This window comes from Anolis carolinensis, chromosome 1 (genome assembly GCF_035594765.1).
Source record: "Anolis carolinensis isolate JA03-04 chromosome 1, rAnoCar3.1.pri, whole genome shotgun sequence".
In the NCBI taxonomy this organism is placed as follows: Eukaryota; Metazoa; Chordata; class Lepidosauria; order Squamata; family Dactyloidae; genus Anolis; species Anolis carolinensis.
The window spans coordinates 361,358,223-361,376,092 of NC_085841.1; positions in this window are offsets into that span (position 1 = coordinate 361,358,223).

Below are 17,870 nucleotides of genomic sequence, written 5' to 3' on the forward strand. Positions count from 1 at the left end.
CCTCCCCAGACCCTCGAGGCACTCATTGATCAATGTTTACGGGCTGAAGTCATGATTGCCAACAGGAAACAGTGGGTTCGAGGCCAGGGCAGTAGAGCCGGGGCAAAACCCCCCGCTCCCGCCAGCGTTCAGCCACGTCCGGTGTGGAGACCCCCACCGCCAACCCCATACCCCAGAGGAGGCGAGGAGGTGCCGATGCAGTTGGGCAATGTGCGTCCCAGACTAGATGCCGCCGAGAAGGCCCGTCGTCAACGCTTAAACCTCTGCTGGTACTGCGGGAACGGGGGCCACTTCGCCAGAGAGTGCCCAGCCAAAGGGAAGCCTGCCGCCCGTCTTGCGGCGGCGTCCTCCACGGAGACGAAGGCGTCTGAGCCGACTGGCACACAGCCGGCGGGGGAAGCCAACGACCGGGTGTAGAGGGGCTCGCCAACCCGGTCAAAAAATCCATCCAAGAGCCGCCAACCGGGGTCCTGTTCCTTCTCGTGGTCACATTATGGTCAGCAAAAAGGGGACCCGTCATGATCCACGCCATGATAGACTCTGGAGCTACCAACAATTTCATCGATAGAGAGTATGCCGACTCTCTGGGATTACAATATCATGATTTCAAGAATGCCCGTGTGGTGCAAGCCATAGACGGCCGTCCCCTCAAGACGGGCCCCGTAAGTCAGTGGTCGGAACCCACCAGGATGTGGATAAGGGAACATATGGAAGAGATTTCCTTCTTTGTTACCGAGGTTCCCCATTTCCCTGTGATTTTGGGAATTCCATGGCTGACTCTCCACGACCCTAACATCTCCTGGTCCAACAGAGAACTGCAGTTTGCTTCACCGTACTGCCAAAACCATTGCCTCGTAGCCAAGGTATGCCATGCCACAGACACCGAGCCCATCATCACCTTGCCAAAGAAGTACTCCGAGTATTGGGATGTATTCAATGAGAAAGAAGCCGAAAAATTACCCCCACATAGACCTTATGACTGTGCCATTGACTTGGTGGAGGGGGCCCCGATCCCGCGAGGGCATCTCTACTCCCTGACTGAACCAGAGCAAGAAGCTCTCAGGGAATTCCTAGAGACAAACCTTCGCAAGGGATTCATCAGACCCTCTCAATCCCCAGCCGCCTCCCCAGTGATGTTTGTGAAGAAGAAGTCAGGGGAACTACGCTTGGTGGTGGACTACAGAGCATTGAACAATATCACCAAGCGGAACAGCTATCCCCTGCCTTTAATCTCGGATCTACTGGATCGGCTTCGAGGAGCCAAGGTTTACACCAAGCTGGATCTTCGGGGGGCTTACAACTTAATTCGCATCAGGGAAGGGGACGAGTGGAAGACCGCCTTCCAGACCAAATTCGGATTATTTGAGTCCCGAGTTATGAATTTCGGTTTATGCGGAGCCCCCGCAACGTTCCAGCATTTTGTCAATGACATTTTTCAGGACTATCTAGACAGGTTCTTGATAATCTACCTGGACGATTTTTTGGTGTTTTCCAGATCACAATCAGAACATGAGAACCACGTCAAAATGGTGTTACAACGATTGCGGGATCATGGACTTTATGCCAAGCTGGAAAAATGCGCTTTTGATCTACAAGAGGTAGATTTCCTTGGTTACCGCATCTCGCCTCTAGGGCTTTCCATGGATCCAGCCAAAGTTTCAGCAGTATTGGAATGGCGGGCGCCAACTAACAAGAAAGAGGTGCAGCGTTTCTTGGGGTTCGCGAACTACTACCGCAAGTTCATTCCAGATTTTGCCCGCTGGTCCGACCCCATCACTAGCTGCATCCGTGGAAAGCAGCCTTTCCGCTGGACTGATCAAGCAGAGAAAGGGTTCCAGCAACTAAAGAAACTATTCACCTCCCAGCCAATTCTACAGCACCCAAATCCTGGAACCCCTTTTGTGGTGCAAGCGGACGCCTCTGATGTGGCAATTGGGGCTGTACTCTTACAACCGGTGGGAGATCACCTCCACCCCTGTGCCTTTTATTCTCGTCAACTAACCACACCAGAGAGGAATTACACCATTTGGGAAAAAGAACTACTGGCCATAAAGGCAGCCTTTGAAACTTGGAGACATTGGCTAGAAGGGGCCAAATTTCCCATTGAAGTCCACACTGATCATCGTAATCTAGAACATCTAAGAACTGCCCGCAAACTAAATCAGAGGCAGCAACGTTGGGCTTTATTCTTTGAACGTTTCAACTTCCAGATCCATTATGTGACCCCAGCCCAAACCAAGCAAGCAGACGCCCTGTCACGTAAACCGGAATACGCTGCAGGACGCAAGGAGACCTTTGAATCCCAACTGCTACAACCTGAGAACTTTGCCACGCTCACGGTGGGGAACACCAAATCCATTCCCATTGGTTCAACTTCCCCTACTCCAGGACCCATCTGTGCTCAAGAAATCAGGGCTAGTCAGCAAGCAGATGCCTGGGCGCAGGACCAACTTCGCCAAGGTCTGCATTTCCCCTTTTCGCTTAAAGATGGGCTGCTCTGCTATAGAAATCATGTCTATATCCCACCCGGACCGGGCAGGGAAAAGGCGCTTCGTCTGTGTCATGACTGCAAACCAGCAGGGCACTTCGGACTATTTAAAACTATGCATCTGATCCTAAGGGATTTTTGGTGGCCCAAGATCCGCAAGGATGTGGAAAAATATGTCAACACCTGCCCAGTATGCCAGCGCTCCAAGATACGAAGGGAGAAGCCCTCAGGGCTTTTACACCCCCTTCCTACCCCATCTCGCCCATGGGAAATAATTTCCGCGGATTTCATCACTGACCTACCACCTTCCTGTGGGTTCACCACGATCTTAGTGGTGGTGGACCTATTCACCAAGTTAGCCCATTTCATTCCCTGCGAAGGCCTCCCCACGGCCAAGGAAACTGCGGATTTATTTCTTCAACATGTTTTCAGACTACATGGATTGCCCAAGAGTTTAGTCACAGACCGTGGATCTCAATTCACCTCTCGTTTTTGGAAGGCACTACAAAAACTATTGGGCATAGACTCTCGCTTATCTTCAGCTCATCATCCCCAAACAGATGGGCAAACGGAGCGCACCAATGCCACTTTGGAGCAGTATCTTCGCTGTTATGTAAACTATCAACAGGACAATTGGGCTTCTCTGTTACCACTGTCTGAGTTTGCCTACAACAATGGAGTTCAAGCTTCTACAAAAGAAACGCCGTTCTTTGCAAACTACGGCTTCCATCCACGTTTCTTTCCCCCTGTCATTGAAACTTCAGAGGTTCCCGCAGCAGAGGATTGGCTGCAGGAACTCACAGCGGTGCAACAACTTTTGCTCCAGCAACTGGACCAAGCCAAGGAGGACTATAAACGCCACGCTGACAAACATCGCCAGCCGGGTCCCGAAATCAAGGTAGGAGATCGGGTTTTCCTGTCCACTCGCTTTCTGCCCTCCCACCGCCCTTGCCGGAAGTTAGATGCCCGTTTCATTGGCCCCTATCCAGTGGTGGCGCAATTAAACCCCGTGACTTTCAAACTCCAACTTCCGCGTTCAATGCGCATTCACCCAGTGTTTCACCGTTCCCTGCTCCTTCCGGCGGATGGTGTGCGTCCTGATACAGACCAACCGGCCCCCCCTCCTGTTTTGATGAATGGGGAGGAGGAGTTCGAGGTTGAGGACATTTTGGATTCTCGCTTTCACCGCCGCCGCCTACAATATCTCATTGACTGGGTGGGTTTTGGCCCTGAAGAACGCTCTTGGGAAGACGCCTCCACAGTCCATGCTCCTGATCTAACCCGTCGCTTTCATCAGACCTATCCCGCCAAGCCGCGACCTCGCGCCTCGGGGAGAGGGCCCCAGTTTGGGAGGGGCCTTGAGGAGGGGGATAGTGTGATGACTCATGGGCCTTGTAGTCCTGCTCAGGACATTGTAATTCCTGATGAAGATGAAAACTTGGGTTTTTTACCTTCCCAGTCTGAACTGGATTCCTCTCAGCCAGATCTTTCCCAGGCAGATCTGGGAACCTTGCACCTGCAAGAAAGTTGTCTCCCAGAAGTATGTCAAACAAGCCCAGAGCCTACTTCTCCCGTATTCTTGCGTCGGGAGTTTTGTAAACAACAGAGAAGTTTAGATTCAGCTTCGCGCAGGAGTGCGAGGATTGCAGCTAAGAATGTGGCCAATTAAGACTGCTTCTCGTGAGAATCTTTGGGGAGTCTCACATCTGGTCTCAGAGTTAGCTTTCGGTTCTGATTCCCAGAGAACTGCTTCGGCGGGAAGCTAGACTCTATTTAGGTGTTTTACCCGCGTAGTAACTTCGCGGAGTCAATTCGTCAGCCTACGGAGCGAGTTGTGTCTGGACAGCGCGCTCCGGTTCAAGCCTCGCTCCTGCTCAAGCCTTGCCTTGCTATCCAGCCTTCGCCTTGCTTCCCAGCCTTTGTTTATCTACGGACTTTGCCTTGTTTCCCAGGATCAATCCTTGCCTTGTTCCACGGATTTATCAAGTTATTCCACGGACCTTGTTCTTGTTCTTAGTTACCTTGTTCCACGTTCAAGCCTTGTTTCAAGTATCAAGTTATTTTCTAGCCTCGCTCAAGTTTCATGGACTAAAGGACCTTGTCATCTCCCCTCACTTTGCTTGGCAAAGTGAGTGTTTCGGTTATTGGATTACAACTTTGGACCTTAATATTTCTTATTGGACATTGCTTTTTTGGACTAATTCTGACCTTTCCTGAAAGGTCTAATTCTGGACTATTTTCTACACTTGTTTTTATTAACTTTATATATTCCTACAATAAAGATATTAGATAGATTCTGGCCTCTGTGTATGGTTATTGGTGCTCTGCAGCCTGGGTCGTGACAGAAGCAAGCATCCATATATGACAGTGGTTCTCAACCTGTGTGTCCCCAGGTGTTTTGTCCTACAACTCCCAGAAATCCCAGCCAGATTACCAGCTGTTAGGATTTCTGGGAGTCTGGGGACCCACAGGTTGAGAACCACTGATATATGAAGACCAACTTCCTCCAAGCTTTAGACCAGGCATGGGCAAACTTTGGCCCGCCAGGTGATTTGGACTTCAACTGCCACAATTCCTAATGTTGCATGAGAAAACCAGCCCTGGATCCTTGGGATGTCTAGTTTACCTGGGCCAGGTCACCGCTCACTGAAGACCCCTTTTCCCCCTTGTTGTGACTCAGCTGGAACCTCAGATTGACTCTGATGGAGATTATGGGATTCAGGTTCAAAATCAGGTTCAGAATGTCCCTGATCAGGTTCAGACTGTCCCTTTTGTAGAAGATGAGCAACAGAGAGTTTTTCCCACAGGAGGGAATGATGTTGATGATACTGAAACTAGCCAGGTGCAAGTTGACTCAGAAAGGAGGACACTTCTCAGCCTGATAGCAGGCAGGCAGACGCTGATGAGCAGGGTGGCCTTGATGGAACAGAATCTCTAGATCGAGCTGACCGTTTGGAATTCAGGGTTCGAAGAAGTGTTAGGATAGCAAATAAGAAGGAGGTCAGAGGCCAAAGAAATGCTTTCATGCTTGGCAAAGGGTATTAAAGCAGTGCGTTTGGAGACAAAGCAACTTTCGTTTAACCAAGAAGCAAGCTCTCGTTTCCTGGATTATCCTGCAGTCTTTGTGTTCATGTTATTGGGACTTTGTCATGCTTTACTGGGACTTTGTTTTATTCCTTGGGATTTCTTGGATCAATGTTTAAGGCTTTGTTTTGGAACGATCTTTTGGAACTTTACTATTAAAGAACCTTTTATTTATTTATTTATTTACAGTATTTATATTCCGCCCTTCTCACCCCGAAGGGGACTCAGGGCGGATTACAATGAACACATACATGGCAAACATTCAATGCCAACAGACAAACAACATTCAGTTTTAGACAGACACAAAGGCATTTTTAACATCTTTCCAGCTTCACGATTCCGGCCACAGGGGGAGCTGTTGCTTCACCGTCCATTGGTGGCTGTACTTCCTCATTCTTTTCCTTGTGAGCAGTTTTGTGGTGTTGTAGATTAGTTAAATTAGCCTCCCGCATAAAGCGTACCTAAATTTTCCCTACTTGACAGATGCAACTGTCTTTTGGGGCTGCTAGGTCAACAGCAAGCCGGGGCTGTTTTTTTTTTTATGGTCGGAGGCTTAACCCGACCTGGGCTTCGAACTCATGACCTCTCGGTCAGTAGTGATTTATAGCAGCTGGTTACTAGCCAGCTGCGCCACAGCCCGGCCCCAATAAACTAGAAAAGATTTCAGCCTGGGTGCAGTCTGGTGTCTTGAGCAAGGTGAACCTAACCTGAGGTGCTACAAGGCGTAGAGCCTTTTCAACCTATGCTCCAATTCTGTGGAACTCATTGCCTCCATATGTTAGAGCAATGTCGGAGTTGCAACCTTTTGTAAAAGCGCTCAAGACTTGGCTGTTTGGCTGTGCATTTAAGTAAATCAGATCTAATTTGCCAAATAGTCACTGTTGAATGTTTTTATGTTGAATGTTTTTATATTGTGGAATGATATTTTAAATTGTAAGTCGCTCGGAGCACTCTGGTGGAGAGCGACTAATTAAGAAATAAAGTGAAGTGAAGTGAAGGTGCGATGCCCCTCTCTTTTTCTCTCTCTCTGGCACCTGCCGGAGCACTAACCCAATGAAAGGCAAAGAGCACTACTTAGATGCCTTGCCATAATCTTCCTCTGAAGGTTTATATGATGTGCCATGATTACCCCGGGCCATGACTTACTGGGAAACCTGGCTTGTTAAAGGTACTTTGGAAAACTCTGTCTCTCATGCATATAATTTGCCCCAAACATTCCATGTTTTTCCCTATGTGTTCTTATTTTGCCTATATGTTGTGTTAACCTAATGTTTTATGCTCCTCAGATCTCCATTCCTTCCCTTTGGGGAAACCTTGATCCTGAACCCAAAGATGTCTTGCATCCCACACAATCATATAGCCTGCGGGGACGAAACCAAGCTGGGAATTTCCTTATCAATTTCCAGCCTCACCCATCTCTTGGACTTCATCTGGACATTGTAACACAATAGTTTACTCGGGCAGGGCAATCACCTCTCCCTGCCCTCTGGGGAAGAACCTTTTCACCACCCTGCACCTTTGATGATCGGGACTGCTCGCATTGGAAGGAATCTGAATGTCTACAGCCAAACCTCAACCTCTGTCATTTTGCATGCTTATGTCAGAACATGATGTTTTGTTTCTCTGGGGTCTGGAACCGCCAGATCAGCCCCTGATGGGCCCGATCATGTCCATCCCATCCAGACAATATCATTCCTGTGTAGGGCCAGAGATGCCCTCAATCACTTTGTTATTTTTCCTGTTCAGTAAAAGGAACCTCACTCATTGACACTTAATCATCCCTTGTCCCAGCCCATGCTGGCCAGTGAGCCAAGCCCCTCTCTGTGACTGGTCAGAATTAGAACCTTGTGCCAGTTTGTGTATAAAAAGGGCTGTGAAACTGTATTCTGTGTGCTATCTACTTTGTGAATGAATCACTAGCTAGCATCTTATCTGCAGATAATAAAATCTTCCTTGGCTGAAAATCACCTTCTCTCCTTGCTTGCTGGCTAATTTCAATTGGGCCTGGTCTGTATGCTCACCACAGCAGGGACTCACAATGGGCAGCTCAGGCTATCATTTGGCTGGGTTTCTGCCAACAGGCTTCTCCCTGGTCTCACTGCCAGGGGTTGCCTCCTAAAATGGGGCCAACACTAACAAAGTTGAAGTCCAAAACACCTGGCGGGCCAAAGTTTTCCCATGCCTGGTCTAAAGCCTGAAGGAAGTTGGTCTTCATATATCAGTGGTTCTCAACCTGTGCGCCCCCAAACTCCCAGAAACCAGTGTTGTTTGTAGTGCATCAACAGATCGAGGGAATCATAGAATCCTAGAGTTGGAAGAGACCTCATGGGCCAACCCGTCCATTCTGCCAAGAACCAGGAAAATCACATTCAAAGCACCCCTGACAGATGGCCATCCAGCCTCTGCTTAAAAGCCTCCAAAGAAGGAGCCTCTACCACAGTCCGGGGAAGAGAGTTCCACTGCTGAACAGCCCTTCTCACAGTGAGGAAGTTCTTCCTGATGTTCAGGTGGAATCTCCTTTCCTGTAGTTTGAAGCCATTGTTCCGTGTCCTAGTCTGCAGGGCAGCAGAAAACAAGCTTGCTCCCTCCTCCCTATGACTTCCCTTCACATATTTGTACATGGCTATCATGTCTCCTCTCAGCCTTCTCTTCTGCAGGCTAAACATGCCAAGTTCTTTAAGCCGCTCTTCATAGGGCTTGTTCTCCAGACCCTTAATCATTTTAATCGCCCTCTTCTAGACACCTTCCAGCTTGTCAACATCTCCCTTCAACTGTGGTGCCCAGAACTGGACACAGTATTCCAGGTGTGGTCTGACCAAGGCAGAATAGAGGGGGAGCATGACTTCCCTGGATCTAGACACTAGACTCCTATTGATGCAGGCCAAAATCCTGTTGGCTTTTTTACATTTTCACATTGTTGGCTCATGTTCAACTTGTTCCTCATGAGGACTCCAAGGTCTTTTTCACACGTACTGCTGTCGAGCCAGGCATCGTCCCCCATTCTATATCTTTGCATTTCATTTTTTCTGTCAAAGTGAAGTGTCTTGCATTTCTCCCTGTTGAACTTCATTTTGTTAGTTTCGGCCCACCTCTTTATTTATTTATTTATTTATTTATTTATTTATTTATTTATTTACAGTATTTATATTCCGCCCTTCTCACCCCGAAGGGGACTCAGGGCGGATCACATTATATACATATAGGGCAAACATTCAATGCCCATAAATACATCAAACAGAGACAGACAGACACAGAGGCAATTTTGTCAGGGGGACATTGGGGTGAGACTCTGGTTGCCATGCAGAGTGGGTTCCAAAAATCATCATCCTGGTCTCACAGATCCCTCCTTCTCCAGGCTGCCTTCTCATGCGGAGAATCAGCACTGGTCAACAAAACACCAGCAGTCAAAGGTTCAGTTGAAAATCCAACGGTACTTAAACTTTATTTACATCACTATATACAGTTGCAGTCATTCGCAATAAGTCCCAGACACATGGCAGTGTCTCCTCGGCTACAGAGCAAAGCATTCATCGTCCATCTTCAGTGAACGCTCACGCCGAACACAAACCACTCCCCTGCATTCCACAGATCATGTAGGAAGTCCCGGTCAATCAGACTTGACCCCATTGGTCCTGTGTTACATCAATCAAAGGTTCTTATTAACTCCTCCGTTGCTGAAACTCATACAGAAAAACAATCCTAACAGCCTAGATTGATTTTAACATTTCACACAATTCACAATACCCTGACAAATTTAACCTTCTCCTGAGGGGATGTTCGATTCTGGCCACAGGGGGGAGCAGCTGCTTCATCATCCACTGTGACCGCACTTCCTCATTCCAACGTCGTAAATTAGTTAAATTTCTCCTCCCCACTTTATAAGTGGTACCTTATTTCCTACTTGGTAGATGCAACTATCTTTCGGGTTGCTAGGTCAGCAACGAGCAGGGGATATTTTTTATTTTTAATTGACGGGTGCTCACCCCGCCACGGGCTGGCCTCGAACTCATGACCTCATGGTCAGAATGATTTATTGCAGCAGGCTGCTCACCAGCCTGCGCCACAGCCTGGCCCCTCTAGTCTGTTAAGATCGTTTTGAATGTTGCTCCTGTCTTGTGGAGTATGGAAGAGAAAGCTAAACACCTTGTAAACCTACAGCTCCCATGATTCCATAGTATTGAGCCAAGTGGCGTCAAACTGCACTCATTCTACAGTGTAGATACACCCTAGAAGAGCCTCTTAAAGCAGTCATTGAAGACCTGTCCTGCTCATGAATCCGTTGAGTGATTTTTTAAAGTAAGGAGCAGTGGCCATATGTCAAAACCAGTGAAATCGCAGAGGGAGACATGGAAAAGAAGGGTGGCTGAGCAAGAGAGCTTCTGTCTGTCATCTCGAATGGCTCAGTTCAGCTCAAATCCCCAAAGGCAGTCCAAACAGTTGTGCAGAGACTGAAAGACAAGGATGCCTCGGGGCTTCAGGAGTCAAGAGGGAGAGACTCCAAGACTTGCTGAGTCAGGACAGCAAAGAAGGAAGGGACAGAGGAGGAAGGAAGCTCCCGGGCAGATGTTGTGTGCCATGTGTGTGCGTTCTTAGGAGTGTATCACACAAGGCAGGCAAACCAGCATTGTAGCCGGAACACCATCACTGAGGACAGTCCCCATCACACAACTCTGAGTGCATCCCTTGGCCAGTCTGCTTTCCCTTCTCATGATTCAGAAAGGGTTACAAGAAGTGTTGAAATATTATCTCACGGTCATAAATTGGCAAACTAGCACAACTGCAGTAAGGGAGAGAAGTGTGACATCGAGGGTACTCAACAGGGTATGATAACAATCCACTATGTATGATAACACAGCTGTAGTGGAATATCAGTTGGTGCAACAAACTCCTAACACAGAAAGAAATTTACCACGTATACTCGAGTATAACCCTGAAAAAACTCGTCTTGGCTTATACTTGGGTGAGGGTCCTGGTTGGCTTATATTCGGGCCGGCTTATACTCAACCATAGGAGCCCCCAGATGGCGTAGTGGACTAAGTGACTTGAAGGTTGGGTTGCTGACCTGAAAGCTGCCAGGTTCGAATCCCACCTGGGGAGAGTGTGGATGAGCTCCCTCTACCAGCTCCAGCTCCATGCGGGGACATGAGAGAAGCCTCCCACAAGGATGGTAAAAACATCAAAACATCCGGGCGTCCCCTGGGCAACGTCCTTGCAGACGGCCAATTCTCTTGGTACATTTATTATTTTTCTCTATTATTGGTATTATTGGAGCCCCGGTTGCAAAGTGTGTTAAAGCACTGAGCTGCTGAACTTGCAGACCGAAAGGTCCCAGGTTCAAACCCGGGGAGCTGAGTGAACACCCGCTGTTAGCTCCAGCTTCTGCCAACCTAGCAGTTCGAAAACATGCAAATGTGAGTAGATCAATAGGTACTGCTCCGGCAGGAAGGTAACAGCGCTCCATGCAGTCATGTCGGCCACATGACCTTGGAGGTGTCTACGGACAACGCCGGCTCTTCGGCTTAGAAATGGAGATGAGCACCAACCCCCAGAGTCAGACACGACTGGACTTAATGTCAGGGGAAACCTTTACCTTTATACTCGAGCATATATGGTACATTTATTATTTTTCTCTATTATTATTGGCATTATTACATTTGTTATTTTACTATTTTAATTATTATGACTACATTCATTATTCTACTCTATTATTGTTATTTTACATTTATTTTTATTATTATTAAGACATTTATTTCACTCTGATCTTGCTATTACATTCATTATTTTACTCTATTATTATTAAAAGGATACGTAAGCACATTGACATGGAAGAAGATGAGAATAATGATTTAATCAGAGTTGGACAGTCTTATCTTAAATTACAGCGTTATGTAACAATTCAAAAGCATTTAACCTACTGATGCCCCAATTAATATACTCCGTATATACTCGAGTATAAGCCGACCCAAATAGAAGCCAAGGCACCTAATTTTACCACAAATAACTGGGAAAACATTGACTCCAGTATAAGCTGAAAGCGGTAAATTTCAGAAATAAAACTAGATACCAATAAAATTACATTAATTGAGGCATCAGTAGGTTAAATGTTTCTGAATATTTACGTAAAGCTCAAATTTAAGATAAGATTGTCCAACTCTGATCAAATCATTATTCTCATCTTCTTCAATGTAAATGTGCTTGTTTATCCTTTTAATAATAATAGAGTAAAATAATACATGTAATAATAATAATAACAATAATAATAATAATAATAATAATAATAATAATAATAATAATAAATACAGGAAAATAATACAAGTAATAATAAATAGAGTAAAATAATAAATGCAATAATAATAATAAAATCAAAGTGAAATAATAAATGTATTCATAATAATAATAAAAATAGAGTGAAATAAAGGTAATCGTAGCAACAATAATAGAGAAAAATAATAAATGTAATAATACCAATAATAACAGAGAAAAATAGTAAATGTACCATATATTCTCGAGTATAAGCTGACCCAAATATAAGCCAACCAGGACCCTCACCCGAGTATAAGCCGAGGGGGCTTTTTCAGTCTTAAAAAAGGGCTGAACAACTAGGCTTATACTTGAGTATATACAGTAGTTAAATTAGCCTCCCCGCATAAGTGGTGCCTAAATTTCCTACTGGATAGATGCAACTATCTTTCAGGTTGCTTAGGTCAACAACGAGCAGGGCTATTTTTTATTTTAATGGTCGGGTGCTCACTCTGAAATGGGCTGGCCTCGAACTCATGACTTCCCCGCATAAGTGGTGCCTAAATTTCCTATTTGATAAATGCAACTATCTTTTAGGTTGCTTAGGTCAACAACGAGCAGGGCTATTTTTTATTTTAATGGTCACTCTGACATGGGCTGGCCTCAAATTCATGACCTCTTGGTCATAGTGATTTATTGCAGCTGGCTACTAACCAGCCTGCGCCACAGCCTGGCCCCAGGTTCAGCTGGTCACACACAGACTCAGTGAAAAATCCATCATTCCCTTCATTCTTCGAGGCAGAATCCCTAGCATCAGGCTGCTTAAGCGGCTGAGGGGGGAAAAGGAAGGGACCTGAGACCAGGAATTGTGGGAGTTGAAGTCCAAAACACCTGGAGGGCCGAAGTTTGCTCATGCCTGGTATATACAGTTGCCTTGTAGCCTTAAACATCAAGGGTCATTTTGCGGAAATACCACATCCAACCATGTTCTTTCATTTGCCAGTCGTATTCCGAAAAGTGCAACGGCTGCCTGGAACAATGATTAACTCTAATGATCATTAGGCATTAGTGACCTGTTTTCCAGCTCTGCGCAGTAATTAAAATAAAATGATCCTACTAGAAGATGGCAATTATGTGTGGTTGCAACAAGCTCATGGATGTCCTGCTTGTTTTGCATCGCTGACCTGTATTCGCAAGACCTGAGCAGGGCAGTCTATTTGAAGGCCTTCATGATCCATTCTTCCATTGGGTTGCTGTGAGTTTTTCGGTCTGCATGTCCATGCTCCAGAAGCATTCTCTCCTGACATTTCACCCACATCTTTGCCAGGCATCCTTAGAGGTTGTGAGGTATGTTGGAAACTAGGCAAGTGGGGTTTATATATCTGCGGAAGAAAGATGGTGGAAGAAAGAACTCTTGTCTGTTGGAGGCAAGTGTAATAATAATAATAATAATAATAATAATAATAATAATAATAATAATAATACTTTACTTATACCCCACCACCATCTCCCCGCAGCTCACATGGGGCAAGGCCCGACTAGCACAATTTACAAAAAAAAAAAAAAAATTGAAACACAGTAAGACAATAAAACAAGAGTTAATAATATCAATCAACCATCAAGTAAAATTTAGTCTACTTCATTGGTGGGGGGGACTGCAGCAGCAATATAAAAATAACATCATCAGTTAAAATACCAGAATAAAAGGGATCAAATAAAATTCAGGATAGAGTTATAATGTCAACTGAGGCTGGTCATCCAGTGACTGTCTCACCAAATTTTGCAACTGGCCATCTTGATTAGTATTGAATAGCCTTGCAGCTTCATAGATTGGTTGCCTCCTGTCTGGGGAAATCCTTTGTTGGGAGGTGTTAGCTGGCCCTGATTGTTTCCTGTCTGGAATTTCCTTGTTTTTTGAGTGTAGTTCTTTATTTTCTGTCCTGACACTCAGAAAATAGGGAATCCCAGACAGGAAACAATCAGGGCCAGCTAACATCTCCCAACGAAGGATTCTTCCAGGCAGGAAGCAGCCTGGCTTCGAAGCTGCAAGGCTATTTAATGCTAATCAATCTGGCCAATTGCAACATTCACATTTGCCTTCGACAGAGAAGAATTCTTTCTCCCACCCTGGACATTATTCCACAGGTATATAAACTCCACTTGCCTAGTTTCCAACAGACCTCACAACCTCTGAAAATGCCTGCCGTAGAAGTGGGTGAAACATCAGGAGAGAATGCTTCTAGAACATGGCCATACAGCTTGCAAAACTCACTGCAACTCAGTGATTCCAGCCATAAAAGCCTTCAACAATATATTATTCTACTAGCTTTGCCCGGCCACACGTTGCTGTGGCTTATGCTTTCAGAGTGTTGCTCCTTATTTACTGTCCTGATTTTAGAGATTATATTGTTCTGTATTATTATACCACAGTAATTATTTCGTATTATATTTATAATCTTATATTATCTGCTTAGAACTGGATTATATGAGGCCCCTTCTACACAGCTGTATAAAATGCACACTGAAGTGGATTATATGGCAGTGTGGACTCAAGATAATCCAGTTCAAAGCAGATAATATAAGATTATAAATGGGTAATATAGCTGTGTGGAAGGGCCTTGATTCTACACTGCCATATAATCCAGTTAAAATGAGATAATTTGTATTTTATAGGCAGTGTGGAAGAGGCCTAAGTGAGGCCTAACTCTGCCTGTCCCCTGGGCTGAGTGGGTTGCTAGGAGACCAAGTGGGCGGAGCTTAGCCTTCTAACTGGCAGCAATTGGATACAAACAATTATTCTTCTCCATCTAATTAGGACTTTATTTTTCTTTTCTTTTTGTTGTATGAACGTGGAGGCATGGATGAGGGGTTGTGCTGCCAAGTTTAGTGTTTCTGGGATGTGTAGTTTTGTTGTTTTTGTCCTAGGCCGAAATTTCATTACCCTTTTATATATATAGATTGCTGATACAGCTGGCTTTTTTCAGTTTTATCTATACAGAAATCTCTCTCCAATGGTCATGTACTGGATTGGGACTGTGAATATTTTTTCAATGGCTTTTGTATTTCGTTCCAAAACCTTTCTTTATTACATGAGGGAAAAGGTTCCGTCTTCTTTACCAAAATTCCGGCAATGTTTTGGGCAGGGATCAAATATTGGCAAAGTTGACATGGACTGATTTAAGGATGTAGAATGAGGATCTCGGACGAATGGAATTAATTATATATACATTTTTAAGGTTTTATAATGTGTTTTAACAATGTTATTAATAGATCTGTTATTGTTTTGTTTTTATGATTGTATTTTGGGCATTAAATTTTGCCAATTTTTGTAAGCCGCCCTGAGTCCCCTCAGGCGAGAAGGGAGGGATATAAAAGTTGTAAATAAATAAATAAATAATAAATAAAATATTGTGAAAACATCATCTTATAAATTTTTTTTCTCTTAGATCCATTTCATTATATCTTAGACCAAAATTAAGAACATCTGTGATGAAATTATAATGAGACATTTGCTAAAGAAATAAATAACTTAAAGGAAGTTGAACCTGAGCAATAACAACAAAATTTTCTACCTTTCCAAGAATCTGACCACACCTAAACAGCAGAGACAAATGCTTTACAGTGTGTTTTTCCTCCCCGCCATTTCCATGCTATATTTATATTTTTATACCATCCCATGGTTAAAATGTTTGCTTGTTTTTTTTGTCCCTACCATTTCCCTTAATTGCAACCAGGGAGCAAGCTTATGTAATCCCAATATGGGTTTGTTTCTCTCGCTCGCATTGCACAGGGCTCTTTGTTTGCAGGCAAACTTGCTCAGGGCGAAAACAGTCTCTTCCAGTAAGACGGAGAAAGGGAGTGCTTCTTATTTTCCAGAAGGTCTTCTCATGTGAAGAAGCATCTCCTTGCTTGAATAGTGTTTTATCTCTTGTTTTCATGATGTCCTATCCCGCCTCGAGCTGTAGGGAGAGGCTGGTAAAACATTCGTTATAGTTGCTGTTTTTTGTGCAAAATGTCACGGTTTTCCTCCTCCAAAACTAGGATGTTCTGGGTTTGGTCCAACAATCGAACTGGGTGCTCTTTTAGGGGTGAAATTGAGATATGACGCAATTACGAGGGTTGAATGAAAAGTAATGCCTCCACCTTCGTAACTCCTCAACTCCTCAACTCAGTTCCATTTGGCGGGAAGCCTTAGCATTGAACGGTTGTGTTGTTAAAGTGCGAAGTATGGAACCCTGCACACTTTAACAACACAAGTAGGTGTGGAAGGTGAGGAAGATCCTCAGCCATTGGTCAATTCTAGAAAAGCTGAGATATAAAATCCTTTGTTTGCTACGCACATGTTGCGACGGCCATCTTAGACCAAAATTAAGAACATCTGTTAAAATTAAGAACAGCCTGGGCCGGGCTGTGGCGCAGCTGGCTAGTAACCAGCTGCAATAAATCACTACTGACCAAGAGATCATGAGTTCAAATCCTGGGTCGGGTTAAGCCCCTCGACCATTAAATAGCCCCGGCTTGCTGTTGACCTATGCAGTCCCGAAAGACAGTTGCATCTGTCAAGTAGGGAAATTTAGGTACGCTTTATGCGGGAGGCTAATTTAACTAATTTATAACATCATAAAACTGCCAGCAAAACACGAGGAAAGGAATGAGGAAGTACAGCCACTAGTGGACAGTGAAGCAACAGCTCCCCCTGTGGCCGGAATCGTGAAGCTGGAAAAAAATGTTAAATGCCTCTGTGTCTGTCTATATATGTTGTTTGTCTGTTGGCATTGAATGTTTGCCATATATGTGTTCATTGTAATCCGCCCTGAGTCCCCTTTGGGGTGAGAAGGGCGGAATATAAATACTGTAAATAAATAAATAATAAATACATAATAAACACATTTTCATGATACAGCCCTCTGGGGTATGTATGGCTGTTCGCCTTCTCATAGCTATCAGAAAATAAACTTTGCTTTTTGCATCTCTCACGAGACTGAGTTTCTGTGTCTGATTTCCCTCCTGAGCCAGGATCCTTTGAAGGTAATTGTCTTACAGTTGCTGGGCTTTATAGTTCACCTACAATCAAAGAGCCCCTTGAACCCCACCAATGATAGAATTGGGCCAAACTTCCCATACAGAACCCCATGACCAACAGAAAAATACTGTGAGAATTTGGGAGAAGCTGACAGTGATTTAGAGGATATGTAGTTCACCTACCTCTGGAGACCACTGTGAAACCAAACAACTATGAATCTGGACCAAATTTGGCACAAATACCTGATACGCCCAAATTTGAATATTGGTGGAGATGGGGGGGGGAGGATTGATTTTGTAATTTGGGAGTTGTAGTTGCTGAGATTTATGTGTGTATTGATTGGGGTTGTTGTATGTTTTCTGGGCTGTATGTTCATGTTCCAGAAGTATTCTCTCCTGATGTTTGGCCCACATCTATGGCAGCATTCTCAGACGTTGTGAGTCACCTCGCAACCTCTGAGGATGCCTACCATAGATGTGGGCGAAACGTCAGGAGAGAATACTTCTGGAACATGGCCATACAGCCCGGAAAACATACAACAACCTTGTGATCCCGGCCATGAAAGCCTTCGACAACACATTGCCTTATGATTGTCTTTGGCACCCCCTCGTGACCCACCCAGGGGTCCCGACCCCCAGGTTGAGAAACACTGGCCTACATATATCTATTTTTGCTCCCTGCATATCTTGACATTCCCTTTCTCTCTGGGGCAGAAAGCGGAGGGAATCGTCTTATAAGAAAAACGGATGATTTATTCACCTCCATTGCACATGATGTGCTTCGTCCATTTCTACACAAATCTGCTGCATTGGGAGCTATCACACAGGTGAGTGTATTCCCATCAAGGCACATTTTGAGATCCTTCACAGGAACGGACACTCTTTAATGTCACTACAACAATGCATACAGTTCCCATCCCACATTAAAATAAGCACCGTGAGCCATTTCTGCACGAATTGGGAGCTCTGAAGACGATTGCTTCCCGACTCCTAAAATCTCTGTTTCTACACACTATAAACCCGTTTGGCAGGAAAA